We start from the raw sequence: 18,827 nt of genomic DNA on the forward strand, positions 1-18,827 counted from the left end.
CCCAGTAGCACCACAAGGAACAAACTGGTGCAAAGAGCAAAAAGCTTGAAAAAGAAAAATAATCAAATTACATGTTGTGTCCCTCTTTTTTTTCCTAATATGATATTTACACAATAACATCATCAAATTTTGTCACTTCTTGGCTGACTTGTCAAGTAAAGACCCCTCCCCCCCCTCCTTGCCGTAACCCCTACCTCTTCATTCAATTACACTGTTTTCAAAGACGTTTCATTGTATTTATATTGCCTTAACTTTCACAAATATCATCTATCACTAAACTTCATGGAATATTCACAGTGATAATATTTACCTTTATTTGCTGTTGTAATTTTAAACCAGAATATACGGGCTCATGGATAAATATTAATCCATTTAGAACCCGGAATAATCCTGAAATCATCGTGAAAGAATGCTAACTGTGTATAAGGGTCATCTCAGGTTGTAATTTGTCTGTAAAACCTGTATAAATTTATAGAACTAACTTGTCTTAGTTAATGATTTCCTTTATAGATAGGTAATTTAATTAGTTGCTATTTTCTATAAATTTTGACAGAATTCCATCTTATAATTCGTTCATAAAATTTTGACTACTCTAAATTTCACTTTTGTTCAAAAAAAATTCAGTTTGACTGTTTTTGAAGTTTCAAATTTGAAATATCACTTTTCAACCAACAGAATTTTGCAAGTTTACATGTTAACTAACTGTTCATATTGTTCTTTCCTGTAGTGCTACAACGCTTCATATTTGTCCCACTATCCATATGGGTTTTTTTTCCACCAACAAAACTAAACTGATCATCCATAAAAACCTAGAAATTAACAAAAAATGCAGAATATGTCATGCATATCTGAACCATGTTGTTTCTTCTGTAAACAATAAATAAAATTGGTTCCAAATTTGATCCATGCGATACTTTAATAATTTGGATTAGACGATGAAAAATGAATGACAAATCTACCGGTGTTTACCAAAAAAAATAACAAATTACCGCTCTCATGGGTGTTTCAAATAATATTTGGTAATTATCGTTTCAGTCGCAGCAAATGTAGATGGCAAATGTAGGCTGTAGGTATGGTTGTGAAAATATGAACGTTGAATTTCATTTGTAAGGGTTAAATCAGCCGTGAAAGGAATATTTTTTGATGCTGACATAAAATTGACTCGCCATCAATAGTAATAAAAAATCAAATAAAGATAAGGGATTGTGTTTGCAAGCTGAGTTCTGAATATTATTTCTTGATTCAGAGAGCGGAAAGTAATGATACCGTACGGTAGTTTGTCATTGCAGAATAAAAGCGTTGAAAAATAAAGCAGTCAAAAAAGGCTCATGTTCACTGTCTTGACAAAAAAATAATTTTCAAATAAGAAGCACTGCATGACTGTACAATATTCTCAAGTTTTGCTTTCTTTGGTTCAATTTTATAGCGTTTTCATCACAAAGTGAATGCACGTGGGGAGTTCTGTTTTCTGCACACGCCACACAATCTCAACATTGTAACAGAATCGGCCAAAAGAAAATCAAGATCATTTAAACGAATAAAGGAGCGCGAGAAGTCAATGATACATAATTTGCATATAAAAACCCTGACACATGTGGCTAACAGAGCTATATTAATCCGGCTCGGGATGTGAATAGCCCGAATTAACACATGCTGAGAGATGTGCCTGCCATAATTGTATTGATGTGCTATTATTAAGTACTGGAGGCTACCGTTAAGTAATTAATTTCGGATCTCAATACTGATGATACAGACAGTTGGAAAGATTAGCTACATATAAGCCACGGGAGACAGCTATGGGTAATTTAGTTTTTTCCCCGAGAGAAAAGACAGTGGGATGCAACATGAGGTTGTGCTGTTTTTTCCCCCTCTCGTTTTTATTTCAGAAGGTTCTGCAATATTAATGCATCTTTCATATCCGAGAGAAGTGAACAAAAGAGGCGGCTGGATTCTTAAGCATGCTTGCGAATTACCGTGGCAACTAGAGTTTGATCTTTTTCATACTGCAGGTATGTGCTTAGTGCGACGGTGAATGCCCTGTCATCGTAGGCTTCCTGTTGCTGTGACGTCGCCATGGTTACCACAGTGGATGAATTTTTTTCTTCTTTCAAGTGATTTGGATGGTCTTCGTTCGAAATGTCAAATCTTCACTTTTTATCTGTGATGGTTTTCAACGTCAACTGAGAAGAGATTCTTCAGATGTACTTCAGACGTCAAACAGCATCATCAGGTTGGTCTTCATGTTTTCTTTGTCAGGTTTCGCAGCATTTTTCATTTCTTATACCACCAACTTTTTTAACCCTTTCACCACCATGGTTTGTCCCAAACCCATTGTTATCAGTTGTGTTTGTGGACCTGTTTATAGGGCATTGGGGATGAACAGGTTAAATTGCCAAGCCTGAAAATCTGTATTGTACCCACTTTGTAAAGCATGCAAATTTACAAAATGAAAAACAGCAATTGGTTGCTACCTCTATGCCCCATGGCCATGATGTGTGGAGGGTCTTCCCTTTGAACCCAAACCCCATTATGACCTGTGACCTGTCTGGATCTATCCCTGTATAGGGTTCACAAGGTCAGTGACATCTTGCAGAAGTGAAATTTTACGATAGCAACAGAATCTCTGAAGATTGGACGGTCTCTCCATTTTCAAAGTCATTATGTAGTGTCGTATGAGACCACCATTAAAGTTTTCAAGATTAGTTATCAGCGTACTAGGGAGACTCTGAAAAGATACAACGATAAGGCAACAAAAAAGTAGAAAAACCCTGAAGCAGTTAAATCAGAGAGTGAGAGATATATTTGCCTCATGGCAGTGACAAGAAGTGACGTCAGATATTTTGAAAAGAGTGAGCACTCCATGCATTGCAACAGGCATCACCTGTTTACCAATATGCGCATCACATTTTTGAATACATAACAGTTCACAACAAATTCTGGCTTTTTGTGACCTCTCAACTTTCAAAGACTTAGGAATCAATGATAATTTGTTTAGGATTTTGACACGATTTGATATGATTTCTTTAAGGTAGCAGAAAAAGCTAGGGTGACAGGTAAATTTAACCCTTAAACAAGTGATTTACTTTTTTAAGACAATTAATGACACATAAAATTTACAAGAAACCTTCAACAGATGTTTCATACAAGATTTCCATTGACTTTGCAGTTACGGTATCAGCTAGGGGGTCCTTCACATCTTTGCCCATTGGGGTGTTTATCCTTCCGCCCATAGTTCCCCTAGCCTGATTAAAATGATTTTCCAAAACTCATCAATTTTCCTCTTATAATTTGAAAAGAAAACAACGTTGAATCTATGGACCACATGATAAAATAGTGCCATGCGTAGTTTAATGTCCAGAAGCAGAAAAAAAAAATGAATACCAAAATACAAACTATGCATGATAAATGACTCTCAATTTTTGCATTACATTAAAATATCATCTTCATAGAGTGTCAGGTGGTTAACTACATGATTAAGCCAACAAGAACAAATTTCTTTGATGCTGTGAATAGTTATCTGTCCAAAAAAATTTTTACGATTGGGTTTGAAGAAACTATTTTGATTCAAGTTACAAAACTGCCGTGCGTACATCCTTTATAATTTTCACCAAAAATAGGCTTAAACTCTGAGCAGTAATTGGTAAAATATTCTAATTTTATCGAAGTGTACTCTTTTAGTACTGTAACAGATATGGTCTTCTCACATAATGATCTTAGGCAATGCGATATTTTGGGAAAACCACTTTGTGATTCACATTCGTGAATCCTGTCAAATTTTTGAAGGGGCTGATTTCCTCAATTTGCTGCAGCAAAAATTATTAGAATTTGGGGGAAAAAAAGGTTGCAAGAATGTCATATCTATGGTCATGTACCAGTTGAAAATTAACGTTTATTGAAAACATATCAACCTTATTCGGACAGCATTTTTTCAGTGTCTGTGATTAAATTATTGAAATATGGATTTCCCAGAGTGCCGTGGTTACTGTGTTATCTCTGGACAAGATCGCTTAGATGTCATAGCCTTCTATTACTGCAACCATTATGACAACAATGCATATGATATCAGTTTTCTGATGTCTTGATCTGGTTATAAAGCAGGAAATTACTGTAAACACCCACTGACCTTATAGTTCTTTCCACCTGTCACCATGCAACCAACGCAGTGTTAAAAAAGTATGATGGTGTTTGTTATTTTTTCCATAATGATGATCAACACTCATAAATCATGGGCAGCTAACCAGCTTTTTTTTTTGCAAAATTGTTATCAAGAGTGTGTGTTTATCTGTACGCATTCCAAGTCATTTCAAAGGATATTGACTGTTATCCTGCCCTGTCTGTGCCTTTCCCCATTTGCCACGTCAGTAAAAATAATGATATTGAGCAAAACCTACACATATTTGCACCTGCTTAGCATGATATGTTACAGAAAGGTTAGTCAGTCAAAAACATGTTTACAGTATCTTCGTTTTCTTAGGCTGTCAAATGTACAAAACTTTCTTGAAATGCAACATACTGGACATGCTATGTCTCACTGGTTTTAACCAACTTGACCTGATAATGACATTTAAACTTAGCGGGACAGGGGTTAAAGTTGGGAGGGAAAAGTGACAACTCTTTGCACCTGTCCTTCCCTCAACATGAAAAAATTTTTCCCCTCCTGCCCAGTAGCTATCCACTCTACCTACTATCCCCCAGAAGGAACTTTAATTTGCATGGCTCTCTCCCTCTTACAAAGCTCCCCACCGCCATCTCCCCCTCATGATTTACCCCAACAAACAGCCAAAATTTATCTTACCCACACGTTTACTTACTGGACTTTTTCAGAGTTGCTCACTGAGCTAACAAACAAAATCTTCCCACCTGCTGATGATCAAGAACTGCCCACCCTGGCCTGTCTTGGCGCACTGATTTGTGAAAATAGTCAAACTGAATGTCTGATACCCTTTTTGAATACCAGTTTTAGAGGACAGCATTATGTGATTGCCCAAGACAAATTAAAAGTGTAGAATTTGTCGTGCGGAGAGAAGGGAGAAACTTGAGACTCTGACTGTACACAATGATCTTGCAGAGATAAACTGTTAAGCACCGAGAAGAAATCTGAAGTGATGTTAAGAGAGAGTATTTATGTGATTTACTGAAGAATTGAAAAGAGGTTCTTTGAAGTAGCTTTCAGCTTGAAGGTTATCTATACCCACAAGAGTAATGTGTGAAATCTGTGACTTACATTCACTTTAATTCTCTAATTCCCGTAATACCCTTCCTAGAAGTCGGCTCCGACTGAAAAGTGTTTTATTACGATGTGCCAATTGAAGTGAGATTTCAACTTTAAGGAGAATGGCCATGGCAAATTTTATTGATCAGTTAGCCATGAATGCCAATTACAAGGCGTATTGAACAGTTTCGCGCACCGGTGAAATCCATTTTTTCAACAGTACACGCTTGTTTCTTGCACAGGTTGGCTGTCTTTGAAAGTTTTGACCCGAGTTTGATAAACACTTTACCAAGAATTCGCCGTTCAAAGTTGATGTTTAATCGATCATTACAGTTAGGTAAATACTGACTTGTGCAGATGGGTGATAATGAAAAGAGAAAACGTAATGAAAGAAGAAAAATTGCAGAAAATTTGCAGCTTGAATATTATTTGTACCGTAATTGAATTGGATCAACCTCCCCTGTTCAACAACTCTTCTCCTCTGTCCCGTAATTGCACCAAACCAAGTTTGAAAAAAAGCCAAGTGAAGATCCTGTTCACTGTAAACAACAATAGGGGTGTACTGGAGAACATGCTACTGAAAAAGTTCCTAATACTAATGTGAAATGTGTAAAATGCATCTCACCTTTGACCTTTTACCCTTGACCTGATACATTTAAATATCTTTACCACATATGGCAAGTGTGTCTCTGTTCATTCATATATATATATATATATATATATATATATATATATATATATATATAATATATTTACTTTTCTTAATCACATGACTGGTATGATAATAATTAGAGATGCTTGGTAAAAAAATTACAAAACAAGCATCGAAAAAACATCTCGGTAAAATTCAAACATAACTTGAACTTTTTTATTTTCACTTTCAAAAGATTTAAAAAGGAACGAGTGAATTATTTTGTTGCTCTCTTATATACTTGAGCAAATTCCTTGAAGTGTTTTTAATCGCAAATTGAAGTTTAATTTGTTATTCATAAGAAAAAATCTAACTTTGTAACTTCATTTGTTTACCACTAAATCTGAAACCTTTCCAGGTATTCAAAATATTGATTGCTATGGCAACTGATGTGCCATGGCTAAAATAATTTACTCCATCTCAGAGAGTCTCATAGCATTTTTTTCTTCCATATATTAATTTGCAGAGTTGTGATTGGTTGCTTCGTGACCTGGCCTGGCATTTTGTAACCTGTCATGATTGGAGGAGTTAATCCACAAACGTACAGCATGGTGTACAATTTGAATAATATGGACGAAATGGGAATGATTTGCGACTATATTTATGTTTTCAGGGAGATTATAAACACTGCTCTGCAGGTAGCCCTTCGGACAGTGATTTTATTTTAACAAGCTGTCAGACATGATTTTCATTCAAGTTATAACTATCTAAATTTAAGGAGAAGGAACCTCAAAAACTGCAAATTGATTAATTAATGAATTAATTAATGAAATAATGGTCATACAGGTAAAAGGGTTCTAATATCAATGATCTGAAAATTCCTGACAGTACAAAATTTGGAATATACCAGGAAGCTACTTTTTGGTCTTAAACATCTGATCAGTGGAGGAAACAGTAAACAAACACACAGGTATGGGCAATATCTGCAAGCTCCCATGGCAATAACCAAGGCATTATCTGATAACCCTCATAGCAACAAGTAGGGCAATATCTCTGTACTCCCATAGCGACAACAAAGGCAATATCTGTTACCTCCCATAGCAACAGGCGAGGCAATATCTGTTAACTCCCATAGCAAGAGCTAAGGCAATATGTGATAACTCCTAAAGCAAAAACTGGGGCAATATCTACCAACTTCAATGGTTAGAGCTAAGGCAATATTCTGTTAACTCTGATAGAAATGACCAAGGCAGTACCTTGAAACTGTCATTTCAAAAACTGAGGTGGTATAACCTGGTTCCCATAGCAACAGCTTGGGCAATAGCTGTTAACTCCCATAGCATTGACAGAGGCAATATCTACTTATTCTTACAGAGACGACCCAGTCAATATCTGCCCATCCCCATAGCAACTGCCAATCGGCTATGACAGACCAAGCTGTCAAAGTTAAATTGGACTTTGTGAAAGTGTTATTACTCATTATGGATGCGCAAATGCCGTAAGTGGTTGGATCAACGGTTGAATGATCCCGGGGATAAAATTACCCGAGTTGATTTATAAAAAGTTTTACCCGAAGGTGCTTTCAATTTATTTTCACATTTGTCAAAACAGCCGTTGTAATTTATCGGCCCTGATATTGCAGCTACTGTGAAAATGATTGAACCTTATCTACAGAAACACTGAGATCAAGAATGGATTTGAACACAAAATAATGGCACATTATCAAACACCGTTTTTTTCACCAGTCATTTTTTATCAGCGTAATAATATTCAGTCTCTGGTGTATATTGATCAAATTTTGTTTGTGTGTAATAAAGTCAAAAAGAGCAGCTTGAATAAAAAAGTTTGATGTCAAAAAACTTCAAATAGTATTAGTTATTTTTTATTAAAATAGAAACTGTGTTACATGTGACTTACCTTTCTTAATGAAGAGGTATTGGTGTTTGGCAGGCAGAGTAAATTTTTGTGACTTTTATAAAACATACCCCAGTAAATTTTTTTCAAATTTTTGCCAAACTTTGATAAAAACCTACAGCTAATGAAATGTGATGTCCATCTGCTCCAAAATTATCAAAAAAGTACAGACAAGTTCATAAAAATTGGTGAAATGTTGCACTAAACTTTTGGCGGGAAAAATTAAGGGAGAATGTTTGCACTTGTAGAAAGTGATGGATGACATCATTGTCAACAGTGGTGAAACGCTATAACTACAATAAATGCCACTGGTTTTAAAATTGTGATGATATTTCAAACTCCATATTTTCTTTTATCCTGAAGTATGTTTATGAGCTTCTGTCATAGTTGCCTCCTTCCAGAGTGGTCAGTTGACCACTGCTGTCTGGCAAGTACGTTTGAAGTAGGTGGACAGAATGCCCCTTAGTGGACTGAAATTCACTCTCACATTTTTGCTGTGCTTTCCTCATCTGCTGTTTATGTGGACTCCTTTTTGATACTTGCAGAGCAACTGAAGTTTTCTACTGTATTGTATTTGAGAAAATAAATACTTTACTCCCCCCAACAACCAACGCAATTATTAACTTTGGGAGAGCAGCCATTTTGAATTTCAGATGTTGGTAAATGTTTGGCAGTCTGTTTCTCAGGTACCAAAATTAACACAGCAACAGATTTCGAAAGAGTGGTCTAAAGTTTACTTTAGGAAAGCTTGAGCAAAAGTTTCCAGCTTTCAGTTTGGAGGCAATGAGCACCTTAATTAGAATGATCTGCTTTAGTCCTGTATAGTTCCCATTTCTCTCCAGCTTTCTGTGTACTCTGTGCTGAAAAAAGGAACATGTTTTGGCGGGTTTTTTTTTGGGGGGGGGGGAAGAGGGGTAGGATGAAAACATTTCATTTGCCTGTTCTCAGAGATAATTGTCAATATATTATTGTGTCTAATTGAAGTTTTGAGCTGTTCATGCCAAAACCATCATAGCTTTTCTTGTTGAAAGAAAATTTATCGCATTTTTCCAAGTAGATTCACCAAGAAGCGGTCTATTGCTGCCTCATGAGCTTGTTAGCATGTGACTGAACAGTAACATGTTACCATGCTAACAGAAAAGATTACTGATTTGTTGTAACCATCGCACTCGTATATGTGTATAGAGCTTTCATTGTACCACTATAAGCAGTTTTTTTAGTTTTTTTATTTTGGTCACAGAGTGAATTGAGAGACCTGACCTTGAACTCTGGTGGCTTATTGAAACATTTCAAAAGCATTTTTAAATTTCTTTTTACCTGAATTTAATGGTAATTACAAAGGCAATATGATAAAATATGAGAAAAGTCTAAGCTATGAAGAAACTTTCTAACTAATTTTACATGCCATGTTGGGTTGTGTGAAAATCATTGTACAGAAATCTGGCCATACTTTTGTTATTCAAAATGGCTGCCATGCTTGAAAGCACAACTGCATCATGTTGGAATTTTTCAAAACCTGGTATCCATGGAAACAGCCTTAGAAATGTTCTAGACAATTGCAGGACAAATGTGTCCTTTCCATAGATGCTGTTCAGAAGCTGCGGGGAAAAATATTAGTTTTCAAACAAATATTTTACGAACTTTTTGGCATTGATTTATAAAAATCAAAACTAGTGGAACAATGATCATAATTCTGTGGAAATCCTCTATTTGAAAATTTGCATTGCTGGCATCGCCATTGAAGTGGCCTCAAAAAGTGACCCGGGAGGTCGAGTTGGCTATGCCTCGCCACATTTCTAACTTGACAATTATCACCGCACAAGCTTCAAGTTTGACAAATATGCCGATCTTTTTGCTAAATTATGATAAAAAGGGCAGGCGTGGGCGTTTTATAGTAAACTGTTACGACAGCGATTTCGGGACTTTTTATATGATTATGATCAGGGTGATTGTCGCCATTACCTTGACCTGCGCATTTCAAACACAAATTACTGCGCCAAACTCCAACAAGATCTGTAACCTGAGGGACTACAAAATCTCCTAGTTGCAAAAGTATGGGGCTGTGATCTACCACACAAAAAATTTATTCATATTAATTTAGCGATTTTAAGATAGCTAATTTATGGGAACGATGTATCACTCTAAAAAATGGGACAGCTGTTCGGATGAAGGGGGATGTGTATATTAAATGGATCGGCAGTGGTCTACCCCAACTACCACTATTCGACATAGTGCAGATATGTGGTGCTTGCGGGGGAGGGGGAAATTGCAGACAGCTCTGTCGACATTTTTGTGCGACTAGGTGTGCCCTGTCAAAAAAATAAGTGTTTGCAAAAAAAAAAAACTTTTAAAAAGTTCAAAGATTGCGGTTTTTTTCAGTTTTAAGTCACAGTGGTACTTGTTCCGAAAATGATGTGAATACGTCACGAAATGTCCTCAAGTGTGTTTGCGAACTCGCGTGCACCAACCGGGGTTGCACCCCAGCGCTGTCGTCTGCCGATTTTGGCATCGTGCCAAATTAGGCGGCCAGAATATTTTTGATATTATTTCAATAAAAACTTCAGGCAGACTGTCCCAAAATACAAATTTAAGCTACGTATTTAGAAGATGCATATATTTTTCGCCGACAAGACGATTCATTTTGTGATCTTTCTCGTAAATGAAAAAATAATCGTTCTTATGGTGGGTTGTGGTTTCGCTCGTTTCTCTGCCCAAACTTGTCGTGCGACCGAGCTGAATCGATCGTCTGTCTGTCGGAGCATTGGTGATGTCAAATTAATTTCGGGTCAAACGTGGACACCGCATGTGTTGCATGATTTTGGGTCACATTGATCGCCATATTAATAATGTGCATGTTTGCATTTCCCAGTGGTGCAGGTCTCGTTTTGAGTTTCATCAATTTATAATGAACGCCGTCCTCTCCAAAATTAATAATTCATGACCCTTTTTATCTGCTGCGCTCCCCTTTCCCCCGTCGAAATGAATTTCTGCAAGTCGACAGTAGTTGTCGGAACCTTTGAATTTCCTCCCCGCCGCATCAGATTAAAACGGCATTGTCAGAATATGCGGCCAGAACCTGTAGAAACGTTCATGTCTTGCACACCAGTCGCTTTTCAAACCCAGGACCACCGCTCAGGGCGGCAGAGGTATCAAGCGCTCTCATAATTATCCACAGAAATCGAGTTAACCAAAAAAAATCTCGACCGAGACATGGGTGTTCTGTGGTGTTCGATGGCGCGTATTTTACTTGCTGGTTGAAGGTGGATACTGCTAATGTGATATTTTGGGGGGCTTTGCCGGGGGTGGGGGAAAGAAATACGGGTGCTTGTAATGAAATTCGATAGCGACATGAGTGCTTCTTATTCGTTCAGAAGCAAAATAACATGTAAATCTGTGCTAAAATATCAAGAAAGCGGCATTCGAAAGGTTTATCAATAATGGCACGATTAACGCAAATTTGGATTTTCGAACTATTTTGCTCACTTTTGAAATCTTCATTATGGTATTACCGATATTTGTTATCATAATAAGTTGTATTTCATTTGGTATGGTATAAATTGAGTGCGAGCGGAAATGCATTTTGAAACAATATTCGATGACTATTGACAGATCCGGGCACGCTGCGCACGACGGGCATCCGCGACTAAAAGTGACGCGTTCGTCTCTTTCAAAAATTACAATTCAGCCGTGACCACAGCTCACCTATCGATCGCTTCGACCCCAATTTTTCAGTACAAGGCCTGGAACGCGCTCTTAAACGAAGGTGAAAGTTTGCCATTCACGGTCGGCTTGGCTATGTCAACAAAACTTTAACAGCTTCCGAAAAATATCCACGAAAAAAAGTTTACTTGCAGGGAAAATTACACGCAGACGACATGACTGTGATTTTTGCTTTTGGGTAATAAATGTGGATTTTGCAAACTTGCATTTCGTCTGTTTCGTTGACAGACGTGGCTGCAGCTCATCTTATTTAAACATTTATTTGCTTGTGGTCCCTAGATTTCGTGCTTGCTTCTTTGCCTAATGAATTTATTCATGATTCAAGTCTCGCTCGTCTCCTCCGCCGCGGAACATCTGCTGGGCTCAGCAACCGAGCGCCTTTGTGACGATCTCGTCGCTGATTGGTCAATGGCACGCTCCTGCCAATGTACCTATACAAAGGTCGCGTGCGCAGACAATACGGGCCTTTCTATTCTCCCCATTTGCCGCTTGAGGAGCGCTCCAATTCGTATTCAAAACACTAATACTTTAAAAAACGGGATATTTACATTTCTTAAGAAGGTCACTACGGTGGAGGGATCATTTATGAAAAGGGCAATTCTTAAGCCCCATTCTGTCGACATCGCAAAAAGAGAGCCCATCCCGTGTCAGGCCCCGTCGTGCTGCATGGTTTTGACCCGTTCTGAAAGGACTCAATTCATTGGCGTATGTGCCGATCAGCTATGCCTCGATCGCGTGCCCGTCGCGTGTCTCGCCAACCATGTGTCGAACGGCTGAGCGGGCAAATATTTAATTTAATCCCTTCCAAAGTTTACGCTCTCATCATGATGGCAATTTATCACCAACCTGCCATGGTCCCGTCGCTGTTACGCATAGCTTATAGCATGATTTGTATGTAAATTACGACCAATATTGCCATTATTATTGTTATTTTTCCGTGGGTAGGAATGTGTCGGGTACCACAAGTGTGAGCGGCCTAATGGGAACTTTTTGAAGTCGTGACTGCTCTTCTAAGCCCCAGATAACAAACACACAACCCCCGCTCCGTGTACGTACTCCAAAATTAAAAAAAAAACCTTCGCAACGGTATATCTTGCCGTCGAAAGCCAAGCCAGTACATGCGGGTGGACTTTTAAGTGTCGTGCACGGCATATCTTGGTCACCACAATAGCCTCAAGTGGCCCGGGACTACACATGTAAAGTTTATCAAAGATTAAATATTATGCCACGGCAAACTATTACCGAAGTGATACGGTATTACCGACACGTGAGTCCCTTTACAATTAGAGGTTTTTTTGCTCATACCACGAATTCTTCATCGCCAGGTGTGCCCTATCTGTTTCTGTTTGCAGCAACATTGATTTCGTCATCTGTAAGAGGTAAAACCAGCTTTGCTTTTAATCCGTGATGTTCTTATTGAAGCAGCAAGACTTGAAAATAAGATGGATTGCAGAGATGATCTTTGGCCGACATCAAACATTTCAGGGCATTCCCAACCAGGTTAGAGGCAACTTTGATCCATAATCTCTGCCAAAACGCTAAAAGAACGCTATGTCGCGTCGAACGATATTATTATGCCTTTAGCGCCATTGATGCTCTCCCTGTCGCAAATTGGTGCGCTATAATCCTAATCTGTCTAGCAAAATGCAGATTGGAATAGATTACAAGAAAAATCAAAGTATTGCTTGATTATGTTTACAATGCATGGCCATTCTTTCCTGAAACCAATAGCGCACTCGAGGTCCGTAACTGAAAATGGCCCATGGATTTTCACTTGTTTTGCGTTGCAAAAGTTGCTTCTTGGTTGACAAGGGAAGTTCAGGTTTTACAGATAATTGTCATTGACCGTTTCATCTGGCAGTGGTTCCACGCAACACAAACGATACAAACCATTTTCAAACGGGCAACAACCCAATGTTATGGCCGAAAGTTCCAAAACTAAAATGGCGGTCACAATGAATGGGCCATTGGAAATCCACAAACAAACAAACAGCAAAGACTGCAACCACATCCCTAAAATTGACAAAATTCTCTTCGTTATTCTTTTCAGATGTGTGAAAAATCGATTTACGTTCGCTAACGACTGGACTTTGTTGTGGATAAATCCTACAAACTTCGGCATCCATAAGCGAATGACCGACACATATTGATGACCCGGATGTAACGGTTCCACCAGCTAATGCCGTGTAATCGATAACATCTGCCGAAATCCAAATGATCGATCACCGGAGGGAGTTATTTTGCATATAGCGAAACCATACTCCGACAGTACTTTTTTCAAATACTGATGAAACTTTCGTCTACCGAAAAGTCTCATGTAGGTCTGTCTGACCTCTAGGTACGTTATGGCGCGCATGTGTCTGAACAATCGAAAATATATATAGAACTTCTTTTTTTGCATCTTTAGAGGTTTGTCTAATTTTGTGAGCTGGCCGTAGTGTTAAGAAGTTATATAGATTTGTGTCTAAGTCATCGGCGGGTCAATCACCGCCGATGTCGTCTGTTAACGTAAGGGATCGTTTCCCAATGGAAAAAGTTGAGGACTAACGAAAGTCTAGAATTATGGAAAGAGATTTTGATTTCAATCGTAAATTACCGCAATGTCCACACCCAGAAACTATAATCAATGTAAATTGACGAAGTAAAGGTAATTTGTCATTTCAGACCAGACGGTGTTTTTTCGGTGGAACGGTTTGCAAAGGAAGCTGCCCACATCCATTTCCCTTTCACGTTCGCACACAGCTATAGGTCACGACACAGACCCTGATGGCGTTCCCTGATCCGGGGCATAAAAGGTACAAGCCTCGTGTCACCAAACATGACCTTTTGTCATGGCAACGCGTCGGTTTTCGGCAATTCATCCCTCACTCTCCTTTTTTTTGTCGAATCTGAAAATAATGGCGAGGAAATTCCGACGGGCATCATTTCATAGTGTGCGATTCCGTCACTGAAAGTAAAATGTAACTTGGCCGTGGAGGGCTTCCCGCGCAAATTTTGAGATCGAAATTGCGCTAAAACTCACTGCACGTGTTAGTTTTGTTAAAGGCCGGCGCAAAATGGTTCAGTGTTATTTTAATGCCAACATTATCGAGCATGTCTGACCTTTTTGTTGCATCCATGGTATGTGTTATGGTGTGGTACTGCAGGGTAATTTTGTACAAAGCGGATCAAAAAAATATATACAAACTGACTACGTTATAGCGTATTTGCTCTGAGATACCGCGTCACAGACAATAATCTTGGGCGTAAGGTACTGCGGCCCATGCAGAACGTCTACACACTCCTTCAACTTTAAAATTATTTTCTCTTAGAGAGTGCTATTTTTAATGTCTTTCAAATGAGGTCGGGGTTTTTCAGTTTGATGGTATCTGTCTTGGTCAAGCATTATATCCGGACGTGACCAGTACTTCCGCAGGTGTGGGTCGGAGATTTTAGCCTTGAGCCGAATTCAGCTCAATTACCGGGCGTCCTTGTTTTGACCGACCCGGTTGTCTGCAACACCTCTGGTCCAGGGGCCTTTTCTTCTACATCTAGCTTTGTCTCCTTTCGTTTGGATTTAAGCCTATACGTTTTTTAAGATGGGGTGACCAGCTGGCGTTAGGTCATGTGACCGCGTTTTGATCTTCTTCGGCAAGCTGTTGCACCTGTTCAGGTCGACTTGTCATAAAAGCGGCGTGCTTTGTACGCGCCATTCTCAATCGGCGAGGCTTATTAGTGCCTGCTTATGTTTACCCTGTTATCTGCATAAGAATGCGTTCGCGTGCTCCTCGCGTGTGTACCTGAAGTAGTTGACACAAGTTCCACGTCAAAACCTACGCCATTCTTCGCCAAGGCGGCATCCCTCAAAAAGAGCCGTAAGCCATTATCTTGTATTCTTTCATCGCTGTGTTGATTTAGACGCTAGACCGAGCGTTCTAATGAAGAAATTGTCCAAACACTTTTAAATCCCCATCGGTAACCACCAGAAAAAATGCCAATGGAAATCATTTACTCTTATCTCCAGATTCCACGTCATAGAAAAACAAGTGGGCGTAATCGAAAAGAGAGATTGTGGCAAAAAGTTTGTTTACTACGTTTAAGACACTGCTTCACCGTTTTTCAACTCTAAGTTTTCCAGTACGTTACCAAGTTTTGCTAAAGTTCATTATGCACACTGGTTGTAGAGGTAAACTAGGCTGTTTTTCAAAACATGGATGTTCGCCATTTTCTTGAATCGGCCGCAAAGGGTGGACGAGACACTTCCGCCAATTTCTGGCCTTGTAGTATCAATAATTGTCATTGGCACGTTTTACAACCATTACAGTAATTTCAAAGTTTTATTTCCTAAACCTTGGGAAGTTTTGAAAGAGCATGTGACAAAAAAAGGTCTTACTGGACGAATAATTACACGGAAATAAGATGATAACAGATTAAGAACTGACTGGGGACAGATTGCACCTGCCGCGCATTTTGTGATCACCTGACCGAAATTGTCGTCTGCCGCGCGGGAATGCGATCACCATTTAGAGAGTCTTTCAACTAATCTCTAGAGGGGAATGTGGCTTTTTCATTCGTAATGATTTATCCTGCTTGAATACATCGGCAAATTATTGTTTTATGTTTCTTCGAACTTTTGCTGGTTTTCCTTTTTGGCCGTCGCGTAGTGTGGGCTGCAACAGACCCACATACGGGTAGCAGTTGCTTGTGGTCAGATAGCAAATGAAATAACATCGTTACATCCTGGTTCAACGTTCGCATAGTATGCATGAAACGCAAACTTTGATTTGTTTGACGGTAGACTAGCAGATATTTCGATGGAAACAGTAAAAAAGTATGGGCCGGTGAACCAAAATTGTTCCGAATCGAGGTCTGCCAAAATATATATCCACAATATCAACCAGGACATGAACTTCTTATCGGACGCTAACTGTCATCATGGAGGAACCAAACCTGCATGCTGTCACTAACACAATCTCCCCCTCCCCCTCTCTGTTCTGTTTCTCTGTCTCTCTCGACACACACACACTCACAGTATTTAGGGTTCAGTGTCTCTCAATCCAAACTTCGAGTATTGTCCTCAGAGGCAGACATAAAACTCAGGGTCCACATATTCGGATTGACAAAATCATACGCTTCCTTCATCGATCTACAGCTTTCCTTAGACTTTTTAACTTGTGACAATAATTTTGTTTTAACGGTCGAAAATGTAAGTGTCATCAAACAGAGTTGGCGCAGCAGATTTATAATCATTGTGAATTTTCAGATTTCGATAAAATTGAAGGGATTTGCTTCAATTACCCAGTATGTGGACGGTGACCCTTGATATTTACCTTGATATCAGAAGGGCAAAGTACATGAGGGATATCTTAAAACTTTCTCAAACTTTCTTATTATCACCCCGATGCACACGCAAGGATACACGGCGATTTAGAGAAATTTTAGCGAATTTTTAATGATAATCTACACATTGTTACCGCAACAGACGATTTACCTCCCCCCCCCCTCCACGACCCCTGCGTCTCAAGTGGGACTGACAGTAAATCTTCCTAAAGTCTTTGGTCAATGATGGACGTGCCACTCCTGTCCGCCACGTGTCAAAGCAGATCAATAGCCGGCCGACATCATAACAGAGAGTGGACGATACCTTTGTATTCGGGGGCTTTGCATAATTTTTAACATTTTCTTTGTTGGCCTGGGCTGCTTCTCCTTCCGTTGAAAATGGACCGTGTGTAATTGACACGCCGGACCAAATAATCTCATTACGCCGGTCTTTTCATTTATGCACGGACAGAATGTTAATGAGAGGTTTTGTTCTCGGCTCGTGTCCCTTTGCAACCGGTATTGACAAACGTGAATGGAGTCGACACATGGGATTAACAGAATCGAACTCCAAAACAACGGTGGCCGTATTTTGTTTTCAACGTCTTTCGACCCCCTTCCCTCCAACCGGATGAAAGGAGCACGTGACCGCGTTCATATTTGTCATTGTTTTTACCCCTGAGCACGGCAGTTACATTTCAAAAAATTCTTATAGCGACGATAGATCCGCGAAGTTGCGAAATCGACATCGGTAAATCTTGCCGATCTACATCCGAGCCAACATCCTCCCACCTTACGAAGCCTTCTTTTTAACCATTTACACTTTTGTGTCATATCAAGAAAAAAACAACTTTGTACTATCGAAAGACATTTGATTAAAGTAGTTTCACATTTGACGGATTCCGTATCTTTCCATGATGTTATTTCCTTTCGAAAACAAATCCTTCGGCATTTTCCGGATTGACTTTTAGGACAGACGTCACCTGGGCGAGTAGAGATAGTTCAGAAATGCAGTGAAGTTAGCTTCTATAACGACATCGTGATCTTTATAGAAAGTTTCGCGAAATGTGGTCGTGATAAATAATCATGGGTTTGTGCACACTGTTGGTATAGGGGTTTTAGCGATAGGACCGTCATACTCTGAGAACACGTGTTCGTTTCGTTGTTTTTCTCGTATCGTTGATGGGTTTTAATACGAGACCATCAATGCTGGCCAACTTCAGCCTTCGCGTCCGTGTACCCCTTCCTCCGACTATTTGAAATTAACAAAGTGCCCCTCCGCTCACCCTCATAGAAATCGAGAAGTATATATGACTGAAAAAGGATAAGTGTTTTGTGCGAAAATAACACGTGTGTCTTGAGGTTTTAAATGCTTTGTTTGTTGTTGTTATTTTTTATTCCCCATGTCATCCTAGCAACAGTTCTGTGTATCGATTGTAACAGATGTACCCCTACGGTAAAATTGATCCGTTGACATTTAGACGCGGTGTATCGCGTTCCGCGTCTGACGTCTTCCTTCTCCTGGCTCCCAGACCACCAGTTTGTTTTACAGCAAACAAAAAAGTGATATATTCGGTGCGTAATTCTTTCTAATGACTCCAGCTTACAGCGAGGAGGTGTCCCTAACAAGCTGAATTATCATCCAGTGTGGATATGGGGAGTTGTCTTACATTTAAAAAAAAGTTTTCTGTAACGACCGGGCATAACTTCAAGCCCACACGTCCCATTTTTTTCGTTCGAAGGATAAATTGTTCAGGAATTATCGACCGGTTTTTAGGTCTTAAACCTCCCTATAGTGACCGTCGATGTAGGCATTGGATCCTCATGGAACAGGTGCAGGTCCGCCAACGACGGCCAAATTTCGCCACCGTAAACAGAAATACTGTATTGGGTGATTTCGAGGCAAAATATCCACAGACAGAATTATGGGTCACAAGATTTAAATTGTGTAAAATAAACCCCTCCAAGTTTACAGTTCACCGTTACCCTCTGATAAAACCCCTCAAATGATTACACAGTCGGTTTTGGAAATTGTGGATATGCTCTTGAGAG

The sequence above is a fragment of the Ptychodera flava genome, chromosome 5 (genome assembly GCF_041260155.1).
Source record: "Ptychodera flava strain L36383 chromosome 5, AS_Pfla_20210202, whole genome shotgun sequence".
Taxonomy (NCBI): domain Eukaryota; kingdom Metazoa; phylum Hemichordata; class Enteropneusta; family Ptychoderidae; genus Ptychodera; species Ptychodera flava.